Source organism: Ovis aries, chromosome 7 (genome assembly GCF_016772045.2).
Source record: "Ovis aries strain OAR_USU_Benz2616 breed Rambouillet chromosome 7, ARS-UI_Ramb_v3.0, whole genome shotgun sequence".
Classification (NCBI taxonomy): domain Eukaryota; kingdom Metazoa; phylum Chordata; class Mammalia; order Artiodactyla; family Bovidae; genus Ovis; species Ovis aries.
The window spans coordinates 10,208,258-10,231,499 of NC_056060.1; the positions used below are offsets into that span (position 1 = coordinate 10,208,258).

Below are 23,242 nucleotides of genomic sequence, written 5' to 3' on the forward strand. Positions count from 1 at the left end.
GGAAGAAAGACAAACTTTATAACATTTTCTACTATCTAAGAAGAGTTCATTAATGCATTTCTAAAAGGGATAAAGACAGGAGTCAAGTTGATTTGGTATTTTGCTTCCAATTAATACAGCTGGCTTTTTAAGGTATCGATTTATACTAAGTTAAAAATGACACCCTTTGCAAATTTTAAAATATATACACTTACGATTTTAAAAATTAATAACTTGACAATGTGTGAGAGTGTCAACTCTCTTGCTTTGTTTTTACATTATAATAGAGCAAGAAAGTTAGAAAGCTGTTATATTATGGATCTATAAAGAAAGCTGAGTGCTGAAGAATTGATGTTTTTGAACCATGGTGTTGGAGAAGACTCTTGAGAGTCCCTTGGACTGCAAGGAGATCAAACCAGTCCATCCTAAAGGAGATCAGTCCTGAATATTCATTGGAAGGACTGATGCTGAAGCGGAAACTCCAATACTCTGGCTACCTGATGCAATGAACTGACTCACTGGGAAAGACCCTGACGCTCGGAAAGATTGAAGGCGGGAGGAGCAGGGGATAATAGAGGATGAGATGATTGGATGACATCACCAACTCAGTGGACATGAGTTTGAGTAATCTCTGGGAGTTGATGATGGACAGGGAAGCCTGGCATGCTGCAGTCCATGGGGTCGCAAAAAGTTGGACAAGACTGAGCAACTGAACTGAACTGAACTAAGTCCCACACAAATTCTAAAGAATCTGGCTATACTCTTGAAATTTCTAGTCAAAGAAATGTACACATTGTGATAGTGGGTAAAAACTGCCATTTCAGAAAATTATCCTATTAACACAATTGGTGCTCCTAACACTTGCTATACCATCAAGCTTAATTAAAGTGGCTCTTATGAGAGATCGACATTCATAAATTCCAAGAACAAATTTGAGAGATTAACATCAAATCCTGAGTAACTTTCTTTCACTCAATCAACAAACATTGAGCCCCTCTCCTAGGCCAAGTCTGTGGGAGGCTCTGGGGGCCCAGAGGAACAGGCAAGGGCCTGTGTTCCCTGTCAGCTCCATGGGCAGCAGGGGAAGGCCATCCGCAAACAGTTGGTGCATAATAAGATAAGCTCAGATTATGCTTAGTGTTGAGGAAAATGAAAACCAAGGGAAGTGATAACAAGTAATTGAGGAGTGGAATTGAGGGGCACTGACTCCAACATAATGCAACTTAAGTTTCAGAGCTCTTCATCCGTGCAGGCCCAGTTCAAGCCCCTGGAGGAACCGTGATGCTAGGCTAGTGTGAAGGTACACGCATGCACACACACCAGACACCTGGAAACAAAAACACTTCTTAGAGCCCATATACAAAAAAAAAACCTAATAGAGACTGCTAAAATTTTGTTGTCTTAGTTTAGTCATTAAGCCATGACCAGCTCTTTTGCAATCCCATGGACTGTAGCCCGCCCAGCTCCTCTGTCCATGGAATTTCCCAGGCAAGAATACTGGAGTGGGTTGCCATGCCCTCCTCCAGGGGATCTTCCTGACCCGAGGGTCTTCTTGATCCAGGGATCAAACCTGCATCTCCTGCATTGGCAGGCAGATTCTTTACCACTGAGCCACCTGGAAAGCCCTCTAAAATTTTGATAGCAATCCTAAAACTTCACATGTCATTACAAATAATGAGTAGAGAAAGCAAAGAACAACTTTTCTGTACTATTCATAAAAACACATTTCAATCAATGACATTTTACCAAAGACTGGATTATCTTCTTATTCGCCAACTAGAAAATAATACCACACCATTAGTGTCATATGGAGAGGTAACCAAAGAGTATATACCCAGAATTGTAGGGTAAAAACATATTATGTCAGGCAGTTAATTATTAAAATTACATGTTCTTCTTCAGGCTTTTCTGATGACTATGTTATGTGTCAGTCTTTTTGCTGTGTCCTTTGTTGTGAGTTTTTTTCTAAGTAAGTGTTTACTATTATATGGATTTTTATATTCATAATTTTGCATTCTCTTTCTCAAATTCGTACCTAACAAACCCATCTGGCCCCTGGGTGAAGTTAATTTAGATGGAAAGATCTGGAAAGCCCTCTTTGAGTTGCTTACATTGGAACAGAAACCTGAATGAGGATGGCATTCTAGGAAGAAATAACGAGTGACAAGGCCTCCAAGGGAGACAAGCTCCTTCAGGGTCTTTGAGGCTGGGGAAGAAGTTTGCTTCATTCTAAATGCTGTCAAATAACCATCTGATTTATATTTAGACACAGCAACATAATATATGGACTAGTTAAAATAGCCTAAAGCCCTAATGGGTATGTATTAAAACATTTTCCCACCCATAAAAGATAGAAATCAGTACGTTCTGAGTGAAAAGCTACTGCCCCTCAGTGGTAAAAGAAGAAAAATTCAGAATAACATGATTCTAGGCTAAAGTAATGGAGAAGGCAATGGCACCCCACTCCAGTACTCTTGCCTGGAAAATCCCATGGATGGAGGAGCCTGGTGGGCTGCAGTCCACAGGGTCACTAAGAGTCGGACCCGACTGAGGGACTTCACTTTCACTTTTCACTTTCATGCATTGGAGAAGGAAATGGCAACCCACTCCAGTGTTCTTGCCTGGAGAATCCCAGGGACGGGGGAGCCTGGTGGGCTGCCGTCTATGGGGTCTCATAGAGTTGGACACGACTGAAGTGACTTAGCAGCAGCAGCAGCTGGTGGTGATAATTTTATTTTTCACTAAGCAATAAACCACAGTATTCAATTTTCATAAGCTATGAATTCTAATGATGAACATATAGGGAGAGCCCTTTACAGTGGGCTTTATTGTCTTGGTTGTTACTTCCTTTCTCCCTTCCTTCATCTTTCCTTTGCCTTCTCCACTTCCTCCCCCCACCACTTCATTCCTTCTTTCTTTGCTTCCTTTCACAAGTGCTTATGAGCACCTGCTTTGTACTATGCATATACACAGAAGTAACCAAGACAGACGTTAGCTTGTGACTCAGAAAGGAAAACAGACATCAAACAAACAGTGTTTTAGTTTCAGTTAATTGCAATTCAGTGTTTACTATGGAAAGAGAAGTTTACGATGCCATGGGAGCATCTATCAGGGGCCTACATTAGACTAGGGAGGTAGAAAAGTTCACACTGATGAAGGGGGTCTCAAACTTGCTGCCTCAAGGGTCACTAGGTATTAGGGCAGTGAGAGCAGAGAGGAGTGTTCCAGGCAGAGGAACAGCATCTGTGAAGGCCATGAGATGGGAAGAAGAATGACGTTTGAGGAAATGAAAGAAGACCAAGCCAAGAGGGAAAGAAGCTGAAGAAGAGGCAGGGGAGGGAGGTAGGAGTCCTGTGACTAAGCACCTTGCAGACCACGAGAAGGATTTGGGACTTAATCCTAACAGTAATGGGGAAATGGTGAGGGTTAAACAAATGAATCAAAGAGGACTTTTCGTGTTGTGAGGGACAGAAACCATAGCTCCCTGTCCCCCATCCACTCGGCTCCCTGAACCAGAGATAGCCAATAATTCTAGGGTTTTATAAGTCCATTCAGGAGTTATGCCTACATGTGCAAATACGTCTGTTAATCTTGTCATCATTCACCTAGTTTATGGTTGCATACTGGATACACTGCCCTGAATCTTGTTTTTCTGACTTAACGATCTATCTTAGCAATCATCCCCTATCAGTGGATATAGAGCTGCCTCATCTTTTTCTTCCTCTGGATTAGATTGTTGCATGCACGGACCATTATTTATTTAACTAGTTTCCTATTGGTGAACATTTAGGTCATTTCAAGGCTTTTACTACTGCACACAAGGCTACAGTGAGTGTTTCTGCCTGTAGCATTGCCACATGTGAGAGAATAACTGTCAAGAGAAATTCCTAGAAATAGAATTCCTGGGTCAAAGAGTACGTTCATTTGGCATTTTGATAGGCATTGCCAAAGTGCCTTCCCTAGGAGTAATATCAACATACACAACTAACAAAGTGTTGATAGTGTGAGTACAACATGTACAAGGATATGGCAGATGAAAAAGTGATGCTGCAGTAGTGTTAATTTGCACTTCTTTTATTAAAGGTGAGCTTGGGCAGCCTTAGATCTGATTAAGAGCTAGTGCTTGAGATGAATTAAAAATTAGCTAATTAGTCAGGGGCTATGGTTTTTCCAGTAGTCATGTATGGATGTGAGAGTTGGACTGTGAAGAAGGCTGAGCACCGAAGAATTGATGCTTTTGAACTGTGGTGTTGGAGAAGACTCTTGAGAGTCCCATGCATGCACTGCAAGGAAATCCAACCAGTCCATTCTGAAGGAGATCAGTCCTGGGTATTCTTTGGAAGGAATGATGCTAAAGCTGAAACTCCAGTACTTTGGCCACCTCATGCAAAGAGTTGACTCACTGGAAAAGACTCTGATGCTGGGAGGGATTGGGGGCAGGAGGAAAAGGAGATGACAGAGGACGAGATGGCTGGATGGCATCACCAACTCGATGTTCCTGGTTTTGGGTGAACTCTGGGAGCTGGTGATGGACAGGGAGGCCTGGCGTGCTGCAATTCATGGGGTTGCAAAGAGTCAGACACGACTGAGCGACTGAACTGAACTGACTGAATTAGTCAGACAGCCAAAAGCCTAGAGCTAAAAATGATACTTCATTCATTCAACAAGTAGTTTTTGAAAAACAATTCTGCACTAGGCACACTCATATCATAGGCTCTGATAAATCCAAGATGGATGAAAGTTGATCCTGACCCAGATGAGATCAAGTCTAATGAGGATGTGGGAACATATAATTAAATACAATATGGTTTTTTTTTTTTAAAGAGAGAGAAAGGAATGCAAAAACAGATCACAGAGAAGAGTAGCTAATGCTTATGTGCCACCCATTCGCATATGTTTTCTTGGAATACTTAATTTTTTATGACTTTTACTTTGGGCTGCGCTGGGTCTTCGTTGCTGCACAGGTGTTTCTCTAGTTGTGGCAAGCGGGGGCTACTCTCTGGTTGCGGTGGCTGGGCTTCTCATTGCAGTGGTCTCTCTTGCTGCCGAGCACAGGCTCTAGGGCACCTGAGCTTCAGTAGTTGCAGCGCGTGGGCCCAGCTGTTGCAGCTCCCAGGCTCTGGAGCACAGGCTCCAAGCTGTGGCCCATGGGCTTGTTTGCTCCATAGCATGTAGGATCTTCCCAGATCAGAGATCCAACCTCTGTCTCTTGCGTTAGCAGGCAGATTCTTTACCACCGACCCACCAGGGAAGCCCTAGAATATTTAATTTTTAAAGGACCGAGAGTTGGGGGAAGCAAGTAATTAATATTTTTTCATTTTTTAAAGCCTTGGATTTCTTTTAAAACTTGGCTCTGTGTATTAGCAAAAATACCCACAATTGTTTTAGCAGAACTGAGATTATTTTTCAGACATAAAGATATGTCTGAAACTGTGGTTAAGACCCCCTTCATGGAAACGCAGTATGAGTGACACAAGGGAGAAGGTGTCTCAGCACACTATTATTTCATCTTCAAAGCCAAGGTCACAGTCAGTTTCACATAGAGAACCCCAGTTCGCCCAGGATCCCTACCTACCATGCCTCTGCCCCAGCCAGGTTCAATCAAGATGTGTTCAAAAAGGTTGTTTTTGTCTTCAAGGAACTTTTGGATGAAAATCAACCTTCTGTCATTAGTTTTATCCTTAGAAAAAGAAACTTTGGCACTTAAATACTTTAAAATGTTTTCAAATCTGTTTCTTCTTTCTGGTCTTTACTTAATAGTAAATTAGTGTTCTTGCCTGGAGAATCCCAGGGATGGGGGAGCCTGGTGGGCTGCTGTCTCTGGGGTCACACAGAGTCGGACACAACTGAAGCGACTTAGCAGCGGTAGCAGTAGCAGTATATACTTAGTAAAACTCAGGGCAAAACAGGGCTGAAGACAAAACAGCCTCTCAGCTTCCCAAGGGCACAGCAGAGTCGCACAGGGGAAAGCTGCCGGCAGAAAGAGTGGTTAGTACGCTTGCATCCCACCTTTGGCGTTTCTAAGTCACAGGGATCAGGAGCTGAGGATTTAAAGGCACCAGATCAAGAGTGCACTTGTCGGGACCCAACACTCCAGTTCTCAGTGACAACCAGTCTTCCCTGGTGCTGAGCATCTTGGATCACACTCAAGACTAGCTACGGGGTCCCCGAGTGTGTACTTCTCTTATCTATGGCTCTGAACACTTATCCCCAGAAAAAGGCCTTCCTCCTGGGATTAACTGAGTGTCTGAAAAAGCCAAGTATTTTAGACATTTTCCTATTTTTCTGTGAAGTTATTCTTGCCTGGAGAATACCATGGACCAAGGAGTCCGGTGGGCTATAGTCCATAGGGTTGCAAACAGTCAGACACTACCGAAGTGGCTTAACACACACACTACCTCAACTATCCCTTCTTCAGGCATTCTTCACAAATCATCATGAACATTCTAGAAAGTTTAAGGTTTCTTGTAGACAAGTCTCAGGTAAGACTGATAGTCATATCAGTCTTGACAAGGATTCTAGTCAATGGAAGAAGCCCTTTTCCTGTAATACATGAATGGCAGGTTTTACTCATGTTATTTTTATAATCTCCTAAGATTGTTCATTCCATTACTTTAGTCATGTCCACAAACAGTGTGAGGTTGGGACTATTATCCCCATTTTACAGATTTGGAACCATTTTTCCTTCCCAGCAATCCATAGTGCGTGGAAACAAGTAGAAATGTGAAGCTGGAAAATCTGTACCTCCTACTTCATTCATTCATTTAACAAATATTTACCAAACGCAACAATACGTCAGGCACTGTTCTACAGACTAAAGCTATGGAGGTAAAAATTCATGATCTCCACTTCTCTTTAAGAGGTTGATATTTAGGAAAAGGAGATAAATATTCAGTTCAGTTCAGTTCAGTCGCTCAGTCGTGTCCAACTCTTTGTGACCCCATGAATCGCAGCACGCCAGGCCTCCAGGTCCATCACCAACTCCCAGAGTTCACCCAAATTCACGTGCATCGAGTCCGTGATGCTATCCAGCCATCTCATCCTCTGTTGTCCCCTTCTCCTCCTGCCCCCAATCCCTCCCAGCATCAGAGTCTTTTCCAATGAGTCAACTCTTCGCATGAGGTGGCCAAAGGATTGGAGTTTCAGCCTCAGCATCAGTCCTTCCGATGAACACCCAGGACTGATCTCCTTTAGGATGGACTGGTTGGACCTCCTTACAGTCCAAGGGACTCTCAAGAGTCTTCTCCAACACCACAGTTCAAAAGCATCAATTCTTTGGTGCTCAGCTTTCTTCACAACCCAACTCTCACATCCATACATGACCACTGAAAAAACCATAGCCTTGACTAGACGGACCTTTGTTGGCAAAGTAATATCTCTGCTTTTAAATATGCTATCTAGGTTGGTCGTAACTTTCTTTCCAAGGAGTAAGCGTCTTTTAATTTCATGGCTCCAATCAAATGACTACAATAAAATGTTAGTCTTGCTGGAGTACAATGGGCTCCAAAGAAGGGAACAGTCAATTCCCTGTGTGGAGTAAGGAGGGAGAGTTTCACAGAGGAAAGGATTCCAACTGTTATGGAAGAATGGTGAAGATGGAATGGGAGAGGACACTGCAGGAAGAGATAGCATGAAAGTAAATTAATAAGCAAAGTAACTTTTTAAAAAGTACCTTGTATGAGTCCCTGGGCAGCTCAGCTAATAAAGCATCAGACTTTTAATCCAAGGGTCCAGGGTTCAAGTCCCTATCCAGGTACCAAAAATAAATAAATAAATGAGTATATAAGGCACCTCTGCTATACAACACTTTATAAAGGTAACATCATTATTCATTAGCAAATACTTATGCTGTCCTTGGCTTCCTGTGAGGCTCAGTGGTAAAGAATCCACCTGCAAGGCAGGATACACGGGTTCAGTCCCTTAGCTGGGAAGATCCCTTGGAGGAGGGCATGGCAACCCAGTCTACTATTTTTGCCAGGAAAATCCTATGGGCAGAGGAGCCTGGTGGGATACATTTCATGAGATTGCAAAGAGTCGGACATGACTAAAGCAACTGAGCACACAGACATGCACGCTGTCCTTAATTATATGCCAGATTGCATATAGGTGCTAAGAATAGAAAGGTGAACAAGGTAATTTTTTTTTACCTTCAAGCTTTAAAGAAGTAGAAATACATAAAGGATAGAATTTCATAGAGTGATTTGCGTGATGAAGGACAGAAACCAGTAAGGAGGTAACTGGTGGTGGGATCTCTGAAGAGGTGGCACGAAAACAGAGACCTGCGTGAAGACAACACGTGGAGAGTGGAGCAAGGAGCATCTCCAGTAGGAAGAGCAGAAGTGCAAAGGCCCCGAGACAGAAATCCACTTAGCGAGTCTGAGCAACAGCGAGGGGGCCACTGTGGCTGGACAGGGTAAGTGAGGAGAGAAAGATAATAGGTGCAAGGAGGAGCTTAAATAGGAGTTGAGCTTTCATTCTAGGTACAACAAAAAGTCCCTGGGAGGTTTTAAGTAGGGAAGGATATGATATACTCAGGTTTTTAAACAACTATTCGGACTAGCTTCACAATGAATGGTCTAGAGCAGCGTTTCCCAACCATTTTGGTTCCAGGGACTGGTTTTGTGGAAGACAATTTTTCCACATGGCACAGGGAAGGGGGGGTGGGCATGACGTCAGGATGACTCAAGCGCATTGCATTTACTGCGCACATTATCTCCATTATTGTTACACCAGCTCCACCTCAGATCATCAGACAGGAGATCCCAGAGGTTAGGGACCCCTGGTCGAGAGGAAGCAGGGACGAAGGTCATCGCAGACACCACAGGGACTTTCTGTCAAACCATGAGTCAGACTGAAAACTGAATTGTCTTCCTTTCCTAACTTAAACCCCTATATTGCCCAACTAGTTTAATCATTACATCTCTATCAGCTAGGGTCTGGTTAGAAAAATAGAACTTATATTCATTAGTTCAACTGAGGGGAACTGGTTACAAACAGATCCGAAAAACTGAAAGAGAAAACGGAGGAAGGTGAGGCAACTCAGAGAGAGGTTAGAGCAGCAGGAAGCCTCTATCACCACTGACACCGAAGCAGTGCAGAAAAGGTGGGGTTAGGGAGCCCTGGAGCGGAAGCCGGAACCTGGGACCACGGCAGGAGCTAGATGTGGCAAGGAGACTCAGCCACGGCAGCTGATGCCATGGGGACAGGGCGAGAGGGGAGAACAGGCTTGGCTTCTCTCCTCCTCCCACCTCTGACCCAACCAGGAGCCAAGAGGAAAGGGAGCCAGGCACAGCAGTTTGAGGGGGTCGGTTACCCAAGATGACAAGCAAGGAAGGAGGGCAGGGAAGGGATCCGAGAGCAATCTGAACACTACATGACTGGCACACAGCCAACCAGGGACAGTCCCAAAATTTTAGAAACAACCATTTAGTCATTATGACCTATCAATTCATCTCCCAAAGCCTCTCTTCTCTATCCCAAAGTCACTGCCCCAATTCAAGCCTTACCCTCTCTCACTTGGACAACAGAAATGGGTTTATAACTTATTTCCCTGCCTCTACTCTCTCCCACTCCAAAATGCCCTCCACAGGAATAGACCTACAGATTGCATCTGTAAACAAAGCTGATGGTGTCCCAGTCTTGACACTCAGCTGAAATCTAGTTCCCAGAGGGCAGCCTCAGAGCCTCTGACAGTCTGGCTCCAGAATGCCTTTCACCCACATCTTCCTGTAAAGAAACTGTGCTTTAGCCACAAAAGGAGAACTTGAGATTTCCCAAGCATGACATGTTCTTTCATGCTCACAGTCCTTGTTCACACTAGTTGGAATTCTCTTTTCTTCCTCCTGGAATCCTTTAAAACCTAAAAGTTACCTCCTAAATGAAAACTTGCTTCACAATGCCAGATAGAATGAATTACTTTCCTTTGCTGTATTCCAATCTCAAGTTGTTTGAACTGCTTTCAGAGTTCACATATCATGTGTATACTGCTGATGAAGTGTACTCTTTACATTGTATTCCAATTCATTTTAGCAGTATCAGTAATTTCCTTCATCATGAGTCCATAACCTGTTTTTATAAAGGTGTATTGGCACACAGCCATGCCCATCCTTTGACTTACTGTCTGTGGCTGCCTTAGCACTACATCATGAAATGTTAATTGAATTGTTTAGAAAGTCGACTAGTGTGACACAGACTGGATAGCCCCGCCAGAACTGAGATATTTATCTGGTCGTTTACAGAAAAAGTTTGCCGACTCCTGTCCTCGATGTTTCCTTAAAGGGATTCCTAGAACTTAACCCAAAACTTCATGCATAACAGGTGCTCTATAAATGATGATCAAATTGTCTAGAAAGATAACAAATATGTAGGCTCAAGAATAAGAGAATACTACCCAGAGGTAAAAAATAATGAAATCATGCCATTTACAGCAACATGGTTGAACATAGAGATTATCACACTAAGCAAAATAAGTCGGAAGGGAAAGATAGATACCATGTGATATCACTTATATGTGGAATCTAAAATATGATACAGATGAACTTACCCATGAAACAGAAATAGGCTCTCAGACAAAGAACAGACTTGTGGTGGCCCAGGCAGAGGGAGATGGGGGAGGGATGGACCGCGAGTTTGGCATTAGCAGGTGCAAACTGTTATGGAGAGAAAGGATAAACAACAAGGTCAAACTGGACAGCTCAGGGAACTACATTCCGTGTCCTGTAATAAACCATAATGGAAGAGAATTTTTAAAAAAAGCAATAAGAGAAAAGGCCAGAAATAAAAAGAAGGCCTTATTTTAAAATAATAACACAAAAGCCATGGGGAAAAGGGAGCCTGTCTTCATGTAAGTAAAGAACTTACATTTTTCCCAACTTTATTGAGATATTATTGATGTTTAACATTATGGAAGCTTAAGGTGTATAATGGGATGATTTGATACTTGCGTATATTGCAAACTATTTCCCACCATAGGGTTAGTTAACACATCCTCCACCTCCCATAACTGCCGTTTTGTGGTCATTACGGTGAGAACATTTAAGGAAAATGCTCCTGGTGTCCTTGAAACAGAAGAACACAAAGGAATGATTCTCTAACTGCAGGTAAGGAAGTTCGGTTTGGCCTTTCCTTCCTTTGAAAAAGGAAAAAATTGTGAGTTTTTCTGTTTTAGTAGAAAAGAAAACCTGGAATTCTGGAAGATTAGAGTAAGCATTCTGTGTCGAATATGACCTAAATTGGGTCAGGCTTATGCCTTTGAGAGACCCTCTAGCTCATGAGTCTATGAGTAAAGGCATGAATGTGTTTCTATGGTACAATCCTGGGAGTTTCCAGTGTAGGTCCAAGGAGGGGACGGGTGAGCCCTGCAGTGACAGCATGAAAGGTCTCTTTGTCTTTCCTTTGAATGTTTAGATAAGTAATCTGAAAATTACATTAACAAAATATTTTGCATGAACCTAAAAATGACTCAGCTGAGCACACTCAAAGTCTTTGTGGTTGTTTTACATGCTAACGTTAATTATGCCTACATGCAAAATTGACTGGTAAAAGATTTTACTGTCAGGTAACAAATACCTCAGACTGTGGCCTTGTGTTCTACATGGTGTTGTTGAGGGCAGCATATGATTTTATTAAAACTTAAAAAATAATTCTTTATCACTACTAGTTAAGAATTCAAAGATTCAACATCAAAAGTTGAATTCTGGAGGACTCTATCTATAGGCAGATCCTTCACAGTGAGGATAAACTCTATCCACTGGGGGAAAAAAAAGTATTAAAATACAATCAGTAAGGGGGGGAAGCTCTGCTTCATGTAACAAACAATGGCTATTCTTTATAGACAAATAGCTTATGCATAGATTTGTTTTTAAATGTTGTTGCTAATAGATTTTTTTAAAGTACTATAAGTAACAGTTCTCATTCATTTGCTGATAGGAATACAAAACGGTACAACCACTTTGAAGGACAGTTTAGCAGTTTCTTACAGAACTAGGCCTACTCTTGACAGAGTGGAGGGGGAAGAGATGAATTAGGAGTTTGGGATTAATCATATACACTGCTATATATAAAATAGATAACCAACAAGGACCTACTGTAGAGCACAGGGAATGATACTCAATGACTTGAAATAAGCTATAAGGGAAAAGAACCTGAAAAAAAGACACACACACACACACATATATATATATATCTGAATCACCTTGCTGCACATCTGAAACTAATACAACATTGATTGTAAATCAACTATATTTCAATAAAAACATTAAAAAAAGAAGAAGGAAAAGAAACTAAGTCTACTCTTAACCATGTGACCTGGCAGTCAGTCATGCTCCTTAGCATTAGCTGAAAATCATGTCCACACAAAAACCAGAACATGAATTCATAATTGCCAAAACTTAGAAATAACCAAGGTGTTCTTCAGTAGGTGAATAAACAAAGCATGGGACATTTGTATGATTGTGTATTTTTCAACCATAAAAAGAAATGAGCTCTCAAGCCACGAAAAAACATAGAGGACTCTTAATCATAAATGCATACTGTTAAGTCAAACAAGCCAGTTTGAAAAGACTGTCTACTGGATGATTCCAACTATGTGACACCATGGAAAAGGCAAAACTATAGGGACAATAAAAAATGACCAGTGGTGGACTCCCCTGCTGGTCCAGTGGGTCCAGACTCTGCATTTCTACGGCAGGACGTGCAGATTCAATCAGTCCCTGGTCAGGGAAGTTCCCCATGCCCTGGGAACAAAGGAACAAATCAGGAAAGGAATATTCAACCACTCACTGGCAGATAAGGTGCGAGCAAGAGCCCTAAGGAAGAATCACAGCCTGTTCACCTATGCTGGCTATTAAAGCCTACATTTTGGGAATTTCCTGGTGGTTCAGTGCTTAGGACTTGGTGTTTCACTGCCAGGCTGGGTTCAATCCCTGGTCGGGGAACTAAGATCCCACAAGCCCTGCAGCACAGCCCAAAATAAAAAATAAATATATATATAAATATAGCTTACCGGACTTCCCTGGAGGTGCAGTGGTTAAGAATCCACCTTCCCATGCAGGGGTCACAGGTTCAATTCCTGATCAGGGAACTAAGATCCCACATGCCACAGGGCAACTAATCCCGCACCACAACTACTGAGCTCAAGTGCTGCAAAATACAGAGCCCATGAACCACAACTGGAGAGGAGACACGCGCCACAATGAAGATCCTGCATGCCACAACTAAGATGCAGTGCAGCCAAAAATAAAGCAAATAAACATAAATAAATAAAGATTATCTTTGAAGGAATGTAAACCCATTGACATTGAATGAAAACAAGCAATTTTAACTCACTAAAAGCCAGTAGGGTTGCTTTAGATTAATTTAGTCTTCACATAAAAAAATCTTCAAACTATCTTAGATTGAAAGGACATCTCTGATCATTTTAATCAGTATTTTTTTGCCAACACAGAATTTAATTTGCTCTATAGACACTTGCCTTTTACCTGTCCTCTCCATATGTACTATCCACTTCCCAAGAAGAGAGCTAAAATTTGATTTTTATTAAGGATTTAAAAAATACCTTTCAAGCCTTTTTGGTTAGCTTTTCAGAAGCCCAGGAGGATCCACCTATGAGGCATAATTTTAGGGACATTTCTGCCCAATTCATAAGTTTGCCCATCTGCGCTAAAACTGGAAAGACCTTGCTCAGGAAACAAAGAGCTTTATTCTATACTTAGACAAGGCTCAAAAGGCACATCCCCAGAGGAAAGCAAAGCATCTTTTTAAATCCAATTGAAAATATTCTCTTCCCAGGCGCTCTCGTCTTTACTCAGTTTCTTCATTATTATCCAAACACAGATAACTCACAAATTCACATCTCCAGCCCAAGCCTCTGTCTCCTCAAGCTTCAAACCTGATTATACAACTGGCAAGTTTGTCCACTTAGAATTCTTAAAGGTGCCCAAGCTTAATGAATTCAAGCTCTCATCATTCCCCATACCCGCCAATACTCCTAACCTGGTTTCCTTCCTTGGTTCCCATCTCAATGAACTAGTCATCCAGTAGAACCAGCCTGAAAGCCGGAAGTGGCCTCCCTTCACCTCCATGCCCAAACTATCCTCCAATTCTGCCAAAACTGTCTGCTCTTCTATGTCTTCCTTACCTGCTTTACCCAAACCTTGTCTATTTTAATAACCTCCTAACAAGTCTACCTGTATCCCTTCTATCCCCAAACAAACTTATTCACCATATTACAGCAAAATCAAAAATATAATATGTACTATACCCTTTTGTTGTTGTTCAGTCGCTATGTCAAGTCCAACTCTTTGTGATCCCATGGACTGCAGCACACCAGGCTTCCCTATGCCCTTCACTATCTCCTGGAGCTTGCTCAGACTCATATCCATTGAGTCAACGATGCCATCCAATCATCTCATCCCCTGTGGTCCCCTTCTCCTCCTGGCCTCAATCTTTCCCAGCATCAGGGTCTTTTCCAGTGAGGCGGCTCTTCATGAGATAGCCAAACTATACCCCCTTGACCTTTCACTATTACAGAGCCTTTGTATATACTATTTTCCTGACTTGAGTCACTCTTCCCTCCTTGATAACTCTGACTCCTTCACATTTCTGTTCAAGTGTCATTTTATAGGGAAGCTTCCCTTGGCTTTTATGACCAGATCTAGTCCCCTATCTCCTAGCAATTTGCATATCTCTTTCACAGCTATCCTCAAGTTGTTATCTCACATTTATTTATTTTGTTATATTGTGTCTCTCACTAGCTTTTCTCATGGCTTCATAAAGGCACGAATTTGTCTAATTTTTTCTCCCTATTGTATCCAAACAAATAGCATAGTATCGGGTACATAGTAGTTGCTCATGAAATATTCACTGAGTAAATAAATACATAAACTAAAATATAAATAACCAATCAAATTCTTTCCCCAAAATAAAGTTTTTATGATAGATGCCAACCAGGAGAATGAAAAAAAAAAAAAAACAAATTAAAAAAAATGCCTGGCACATAATAGGTACACAATTTTGTAAAAATTCACCTATTTTAAAACTTTCATAGAGCCAATATCTACAGCCTGTTACTCTATGCATTCATGGCGAGCAGAACTAAAGCAATGCAATTTGCTTCCAGGATGCTAAGAATGAAGTGTTTTTGTCTGTTTCTACTTCCCAAACACGCTTTTGCTTTGTGTAAATTTACTGTGACTACACAAGACAGATCAGGCCAAATGTAGGAAAGAGTTGCAAGGATTTTCACTTTGCAGGTTGGGCACTATGCCTGGAAGGGATGAAATTTAGGTCTTCCTGTTAAATGGATACCCAGCTGCCTAGTCTTAAGACTCAGATAAAGAATATCTACTAGAAAGAGAATCATCCCTAAATACGGGCCAGAGAATTCAACATTTCAAGTATAGTTTCCTCAGTGTGTGAGTGAGACACTCAAAGGGACAGAAGATGAAATGCCTCTGTGAGTTCAGTTAAGGACACAGCCCAATAAGGAAAAGCTGCGGGGCTTATGATTGTTTTATAAAACAGTGTGAAGAGAACTGTTTGGCACTCGTTTACACATGACAGGCTCACAATAATTCACTTCTTTAAATATGAAGCCCCAAGTCACCCCATCTAAAATTATGTTTCCTACCAACATTGCTTAGTAACTATACAGAAGAATGAGAACTGGCCTGGAGGCAGCATCTGCATCTCTCCTGAGATAACGACACGCTCTCGCCTTTACAAAAATCCTGCTCAAGACACTCGGGTTCTTGTCCATTTCCCTGGCACTAATTAGCTCCAAGGCTCTCACCCGGTCTCAGTTCTTCACATATAAAATGAGAAGGCTGTAGTTTTTTAAGGCTTTAAACTTCCTTCCGGTTCTAAATTCTTTGATTTGTTCCTGAATCTCTGCCAGTGGATTGGAGTGTTAAGTCACCTACTTGGTCTCCGGAGTCGCAGGAGCATTGTAGAGGCTCCCTGTTCTTTGACAGGGTTGGTTCACAGGAGGAATTTACTGGAAGGACTGATGCTGAAGCTCCGATCCTTTGGCCACCTGATGCGAAGAGCCAACTCATTAGAAAAGATCCTGACGCTGGGAAAGATTGAGGGCAGAAGGAGAAGGGGGTGGCAGAGGATGAGATGGTTAGATAACATCACTGACACAATGGACATGAATCTGAGTAAACTCCAGGAGATAGTGAAGGACGGAAGCTTGACATGCTGCAGTCCACGGCATCGCAAAGAGTCAGACACAAACTAGTGACTGAACAACAACCACAAGCTAAGTGAGCAGAGGAGAAACCTGTTCTTTCCTCACAGGAATGAATCAGCCTCCAGCCTGGGCTGACTGAAGGGCTGGGGTGGGAGGAAGAAGCAGGCAGGGCACAGCCACCGTGATGGTGAGGAGGAATTTTGCCCCCAGGAGGCACTGGCCAGGCTTCCCTTAACCACTGCTCTAATCTCAGCAGGTCCGCCACTGGCTTCACAGGCCTCCCCTCTGCAGCTGTGCCTCACAGGACTCACTTGAAGAATATCAAGTCTTCCATGGCATATTGTCATGTTTACTGAGCAGCTGCACCTGCATTTAAAGAAAAAGACCATGTGTCCTCTCCAGGAACCCTCTGGCAGCATTGTGCTACAACAGAGAATATCTGAAGCAAAGGACATTTTCAAAGAGGAGGCACAAATTCAACCGACCTGAATCACATTGTGTTTCTGGCCCCAGTAGAGAAGAGAGACATTCCTTCTTTTATTTTCCCGAATGGAGTCTTGTCTCATTCAAGGCTTTACCATGGGCAAGAAGATCAATGTCAACTTCTATAGGAAAGTTTTGTTTGTTCAACTAACCTACCAGCAGAAGAATCTAAGTTCAATGTCTTTGCCTTGTTTTATAGATGATAAATATACTGCCTTGCTTAGGATACATTTTTTGCAATGTAAACCAAAATACGACATGTCAAAATAATTTTCAAATTTCATTCTTATAAACATACAATTCGAAATGTAGCAAGATATTGTCAAAGGATAATTTGCTTAAGAACAATATTTTAAATTGAGATTTTTTTCTTGGCTATACTATACATTTGTCACTTCTTGGATAAACTTTTTTTTGTTAACTCCCTACTGAATTATGTTTGTCAGCTCCCTTCTGTTTTATTTGAATCAAATAATTGACTTTCCTCTTAAACAGATATGACAAAAGGAATTTCTCTGTTTTGAAAAGTCAAACTCATTCTTTTGCTGTCCTCTCCTACAACCTTACTTTGGATATTTTTAGCCTAAGCCAATCTTTCAATATTTACTTTATGTATGTAAATAACACATGTTCCTTTCAGAAGTGCTACCTACATTCCAAAAAAAGCAGTGACTCTGATTGCTTACTGCTGTCATTCAAGTCCTAAGGGTTCTAATTCAAGTTCCTGGGTGACTGGAGACACCACCCTCATCCTATTGGATTCACTATGAATAACAGAAGAATAATGACACTTGTAATTATGGACAGATAGCTTGCCATCCTCTTTGAAGTTCCTCAAAGCAAGATGCCCCAAATGTATGCTCAGAATTATTTGTTGGTAAGATTACAAAACAAATTTTAGCTTACTGAAAACAAAATGGCATTTTTTTCCTTTGTTTAACTTGAGTTACAATATTTCTCAAACACAGAATATAAAGACTCATACACGTAAATACATCAGCTGTTTGCATGAAGTTGCCATCATAAATAGAATTCAACCTGTAACAACCTCTGTTTCAAGAGAATTATTACTAATTGTTGAAAATAGTCAAATCTCACCAAATAAAAATAGGTTATTTTCCTTATAAGGCAAATATATTGTGTGTTTCAGTGATGATGATCCAAACATGATTATTTCAAATTGCTTAAGATTTTGTAGAATCTAATGCCTAAAGTTCTATCTGCTTTCCAGCTTTCACATCCCCCTTACATTATAGATTAAATCGCATAATATTGTTCTGGAAGCTCTTGTCTACTTTCCTTCTGAATCCACATCCTATTTTTTTATAGTAAATTTGTTGACAGTTTGATGTCCTAAACTCCATGCCTATTTTCATCTATCTCCATAGTAACTACACATTCCCCACAATGTTAAACTTTAGACCAAAGACAAAAATACACAGCCAAGAAGAAATCATTTTCTAAGTATTGACTTTCTGAGCCAGTCTAGTGTGTTTGCTATGAATGCCATAGCAAACATCTTTATAGGCATATCAACATCTTTATATACATATCAACATCTTCATAATGGAATTAACTATGCCTTTAAAGGTTTTGGCAGCATTTTTGGAGAACTTGTATAAAGTTGATATAGAAAATTGTGTATTCTCCCAAAGGATTGCTTAAAATGCGGTGATAAAGGCAAGATAATTGCCTAGGCTGATATCCAAAGGGAAGGCAAATTATGAGGTCAGGTGTAGCTTCCCCGAGACTTGAGCAAAGCTATTTCTTCCATCAAGGGAGTAGTTCCCCTTCCCAGCAAGAAACTCACTGCCACTCCCCGGAGTCACGTGCAAACTGTGCTATTAGAGATGAAACACCAACTCATATCTACAAAAATAGTCTCATAATTCTTCAGTGTAAACATTTAATGCCACAATGATTTCATGGGTCTATGCCTTCTTTTGATAGTTATAGATGACTGACTCCAAATGATATTTAGCCAAGTGACAGTAACCCTGTGAAGGCCTGCCTCGAAGGGCTGACCACCGCTGCATGGTAACACACACATTTATGTGTCAGTCTCCCCAGCACCTGTCATTATAATGTTCAGGTGCTATAACACATCAAACATTGCAACACAAGAGACTGCCAAAGGCTTACCCAAACTACAAAGCCACGCTCTTGTTGGCAAGTGATTCAGATAATTACAATGAAAATGACATCAACAAGGTTCATGAACTGAAACTGATATTTAAAACTAATATTAAACTGAAACAAATGAGGTTTTATTGAGTGGATAAAGAACATAAGATTCTGGCTTAGAATTCATAGCATCCTGTAGTTGGAAAATGCCTTTTTAGAGGTCATATAGCTCAACCATTCACCTAATGCAGAAATTTTTTGTACAACATTCTTAACAAGTGGCCATTCAGCCTCTCCTTTTTCATGTCCCTCGCCTAAGAGTGCACTGTTGCTATAGTCAGAAGTCACCTTGCTGAAACTTCCACTCACTGATTTCTATCTTCTCGAGTTTTTCAATCAGTTCCGCCACTCTTTATACTAGTTAGTTGGCTTTTTAAAATATATAATAATAAAAATAAAAGCAAGCATTTATTAAATACTTACTATGTGCCAGGCATTATATTAAGTATTTTATATGAACTCTATTATTTATTTAGAGATTATGTGTGTAAACTCTGGAGCCAGACTCTCTGAGTTAGAATTCTGGCTCTGCCAGTTACTAACCATACAACATTAGAAAAGTCACTTAACCTCTTCCTGTGCTTTGGTTCCTCAGCTATAAAATAGGCGTAATAATAATAATGCCTGTATCATAGGGATGTTATGATAATTAAATGTTGGTGTACCTAAAGTGTTTAGTGCTTAGCATATGATAAAGACTTTAAAAATGCTGTTGTGTTACTCATTTCTATCATCATTCTTACTATAATCCCATTGTATAGGTGAGCAAACTGAGGTTTAGTAAAGAGGTTAGGCAACTTAAGGAACAATTCTCATTGTTCAATCACATCTGGATCAATTTACTATCCACTGTTTTCACTATTGCTTGTGGTTTGTTATTCCATTTAGCTTTGCTTTTTTAAAAAAATAGATTCAGTTCTAGGAACAGTTTTCAGTGTTTGATTTGTTTTAAGAGTTTGTAACCCATACTATGACTTCTCTAAAAGAGGTCATAACACTCTATTCTCCCATGAAACAAAATCATCCAGTGTTAACCGAGAGATGGTAAAAGAGTTTTTGAAAGGCAATATCATAATATGTATCAAGAATCATAAAATTGTTCAAAGACTTTGATTTAATAATCCTACTCCTGGGAAGTTATTCCAGGGAGAAGACTCAACAGACAAGTAAGCTGTTCACATCCAAATCTTCCTTATTGCGTTGCTAGTTCCATCCCCTGAAAAGATACTAGGAGTAAATATTAAGGGTATATTCAGGTGAATTAGGATAAACCTGAAGGAAAATTATATAGTTAATTAAATGATCATTATAACATGTTAAAATATGGAAAGAAGCTTATGATACAAAGCAAAATGGAAAGAAAAACAATTAAATGGAAAAGAATGATAATTAAGTTATAATGGAATTATCACTATTAAAATATGCACCCTTGACCATAAACTGCAAATGAAAATAATTCTGTTAACATGGTACAAGCACTCGCTTCAAAAAAATTTTTTTGACCATGTCATTAAGCATGTGGGACCCCAGCTCCCCAAACAGGGATCAAACCTGTGCCCCCTGCAGTGGAAGGGCCAAGTCTTAACCTGGACTCTTGGCAAAGTCCCCTCACATTTTTTAAATATTTAGACAATAGAATACTATACAGTGAAAATGAACAACCTACACGTATCAATATGAATAAATCTTGAGAAGAAATGTTTCACAAAGGTACACATATTTCCACTTACACAATATTTTAAAAACTTATAAATGCTATATTATTTAAGGGCACAAACATACATACATGTGTGATTAAAGCTGAAATATTTGGATGGGGATAATAAACACCAAAATTAGAATAGTGATTACCTTAAGGCTTGGGAGGGAAATGTGATCAGGGAGCGAGTCACAGGGAAAGATTACTTCTTATGCTGGCTAGAGAGTAATCTGGTTGTTTAAGTGATTCTCAACTCATCTGAAGAGTTTATTTAAAATACAGATGCTAGGGCCCCACCACTGCAGACACATTCATCTGGTTTAGAGTAAGACCTGGGCTTCGTGATTTGAAAAGTTCCCGGGTGATTCTAACGAGCACCCCGTTCTGTCCCACTGAATGAGAGATGAGAACACAGCACAGGGAACTCAGCTCGGTGCTCTGTGATGGCCTGGCGGGCTGGGATGGGGATGGATTGGGAAGGAGGCTCGAGAGGGAGGGAATATAGCTGTATTTGTAATGGATTCACATTGTTGTACAGCAGAAACCATACAACATTGTAAAGCAATTATCCTTTAGCTGAGACTTTTTTAAAACAAGAGATGAGGGTTAATTTTTATTTTTTGTATTGCTAAAATAGATCATAATGATTAAAACTGATCTTTAATGTTGGTATATTGTTTTAGCAACAAAAAGACGAGATTTGAAAATGTGCATCTTGGGCTCTGCTTGACTCATAAAATTAGAGAAGCCTGTAACTCTCTAGCCCAGGCACCCTCGGGTCCTCTGTTACCCACAGTACAGAGAACCAGGCATGTGCATTATGCAAGAAAGGAAACCAAGCCCAGATAGATCAGGGAAACAGTGCTGCTTAAATTGTCATGCCAGCGACAGACAGCGAGACTGTAAATGACACCCCCACAGTATTGTTTTCTCTGCCTAGAGAATTTCACAAGAGCTGCCTTGTAGAGGGCGACTTCCACCCCCTCGGCTTCCTCCTCCTCTGGGCCTCTCTCTGAATGTCATAAAGGAAAGAAGAGAAAGAAGCAATCTGTTATGTCTCTGCAAGGCAGGCCTGTCAGATTTCCATGAGGCTAGGCCAGCGGGTACAGTGGCAGAATCACCCTGTGGGCCAACAAGGAGGATAACCAATTGCCTTCTAAGGCAGTCAGCTCAGAGAATGGTCTTCAAGTCAAGTGCGGAAGCCAAAGGAAGCTATGGGGGCCAAGTTTTGGACTCGGGTTAGCTAGATGAGTAAGAAAGGCCCTGAAGGGTGGAGGGCAGGTCTACCCACCGGCTCCCCAGCCTCCCCATCGTCTTTGTTCGTTTTCTGCAGTCCCTGGGCTTGGACCTTTCCCCAGGTTTTCTTTAGAGACCAGAGAGGGGGTATGTGAAGAAGAGGATCTTAGAGTAAAGCACCAACTTTTGTGGCAGAAAGAACCATAAAATAAATGAAATGTAGGCATATTAAGGAAAGAGCCAAATTTACAGAATAACCCTTGTAGACTGAACTGCGGTTCCTTAGCAACTTGAAATTTAGTGCTCTTAAAGAGAAAAGAGTACTCTCTTTTGGTTTGAAAAAAAAACAGTAACTCACTATTGCACTATTTTTTTGTACAATCTGTCACCAGTAGAATGTAAGTTCTAATATGACATTCATTACTTGAGATCCTTGTGGTCCAGTATCCCAGCATCCCAGACCGAGAATATTTTTACTAAAGGACCTGAAGATCCCGCTGGGTCACAAAGGGTTAGGCATGGGATTAAAAAGAAAGACGAGACAGAAGGAATGAAAACAGCATTGCCGAAATTTACTTTTGTGAAGGAACCCAAGATTTTACAATGAGGATATTTCTATTAAATATTCTAGCTAAGAGAGGCTAGGGAGGGGCATGTTAAAAGCGGTGACTTTCTTTTCTTAAAAAAAAAAGAATTTGTGTCAGTGAGTGGTCTGTTTGTTGAAAGAAGCTCAGAAATGAGACCTCCCAATTTTCTCTAGGCTGGAGGAAAGGCGATTATTTCTGAGACGACGCAGATGAAGATACATGTAAACAAACGTGGGCAGAAGCAGGAAGGGTAAGGAATGCTACCACGGCCTGGCACACGATTATTTTTTTAATTTATTTCTCCAGACCTAATCATCCTAGCATCAGAAACAAAAGCTGAGGGATTAAGCTCTGTTCCAAGAACAGTTTTGATAATATTAATTATGTTGGGAAACAAACCCAGAAACAATAAAAATAAATCAAGTCATATTTCAGCTCCAACAAAAAAGTAGTGCCTGCCAAAAAGGCCCTAATATCAAGAAAGAAATTATTTTCAAGCTTCTAAAAGAAGTCTAGCCATGAAGACTAAATAAGAAAAATGAAAACCTCTGGAAAGGAAAGAAAATAAAGCAATTTGCTACTTTAATAAGTATGGCAGTCATTTAAAAGGAAAAAAAAAATCCTTTAATGACCGACATGTACTAGTGATTCTCTGGAACTATGTGATGAAGTTATCCAACAAGAATTTGCTCACACTTAATTAGTCATTTGTGCAGTCATCAGGCAAGGATTGCCAAGACTTTCACACAACCTGATGCCTTCAGTGGCAAAGACCAGTCAAACAAGTTTCCAGATAGAAATAAAAATAAATGCAAAAAAAGTAGAGACCAGGAAAGATGCGGCTTGTTAACAAAGAGAAGCCGTATAACCTTTGGCCCCAAG

At 40.8% G+C, this 23,242-nt stretch overlaps 1 long non-coding RNA gene across 2 annotated transcripts in view; it reads right to left on the bottom strand.

Moving 5' to 3' along the window:
- The window catches only part of LOC105611628 (uncharacterized), a 62,811-nt gene extending 46,787 nt beyond the window's left edge, over positions 1-16,024 (bottom strand). The window contains exons 1-2 of one of the 2 annotated variants that reach the window (XR_009601404.1): positions 15,900-16,024; positions 10,523-10,628 (exon numbers count right to left, since the gene is read on the bottom strand). This is a non-coding gene — a long non-coding RNA (uncharacterized LOC105611628). Of the gene's footprint in view, positions 1-10,522; positions 12,714-15,899 lie in introns of both variants that reach the window. The other variant, XR_009601405.1, reaches the window with a different exon arrangement.
- Between the last annotated feature and the right edge of the window lie 7,218 nt (positions 16,025-23,242).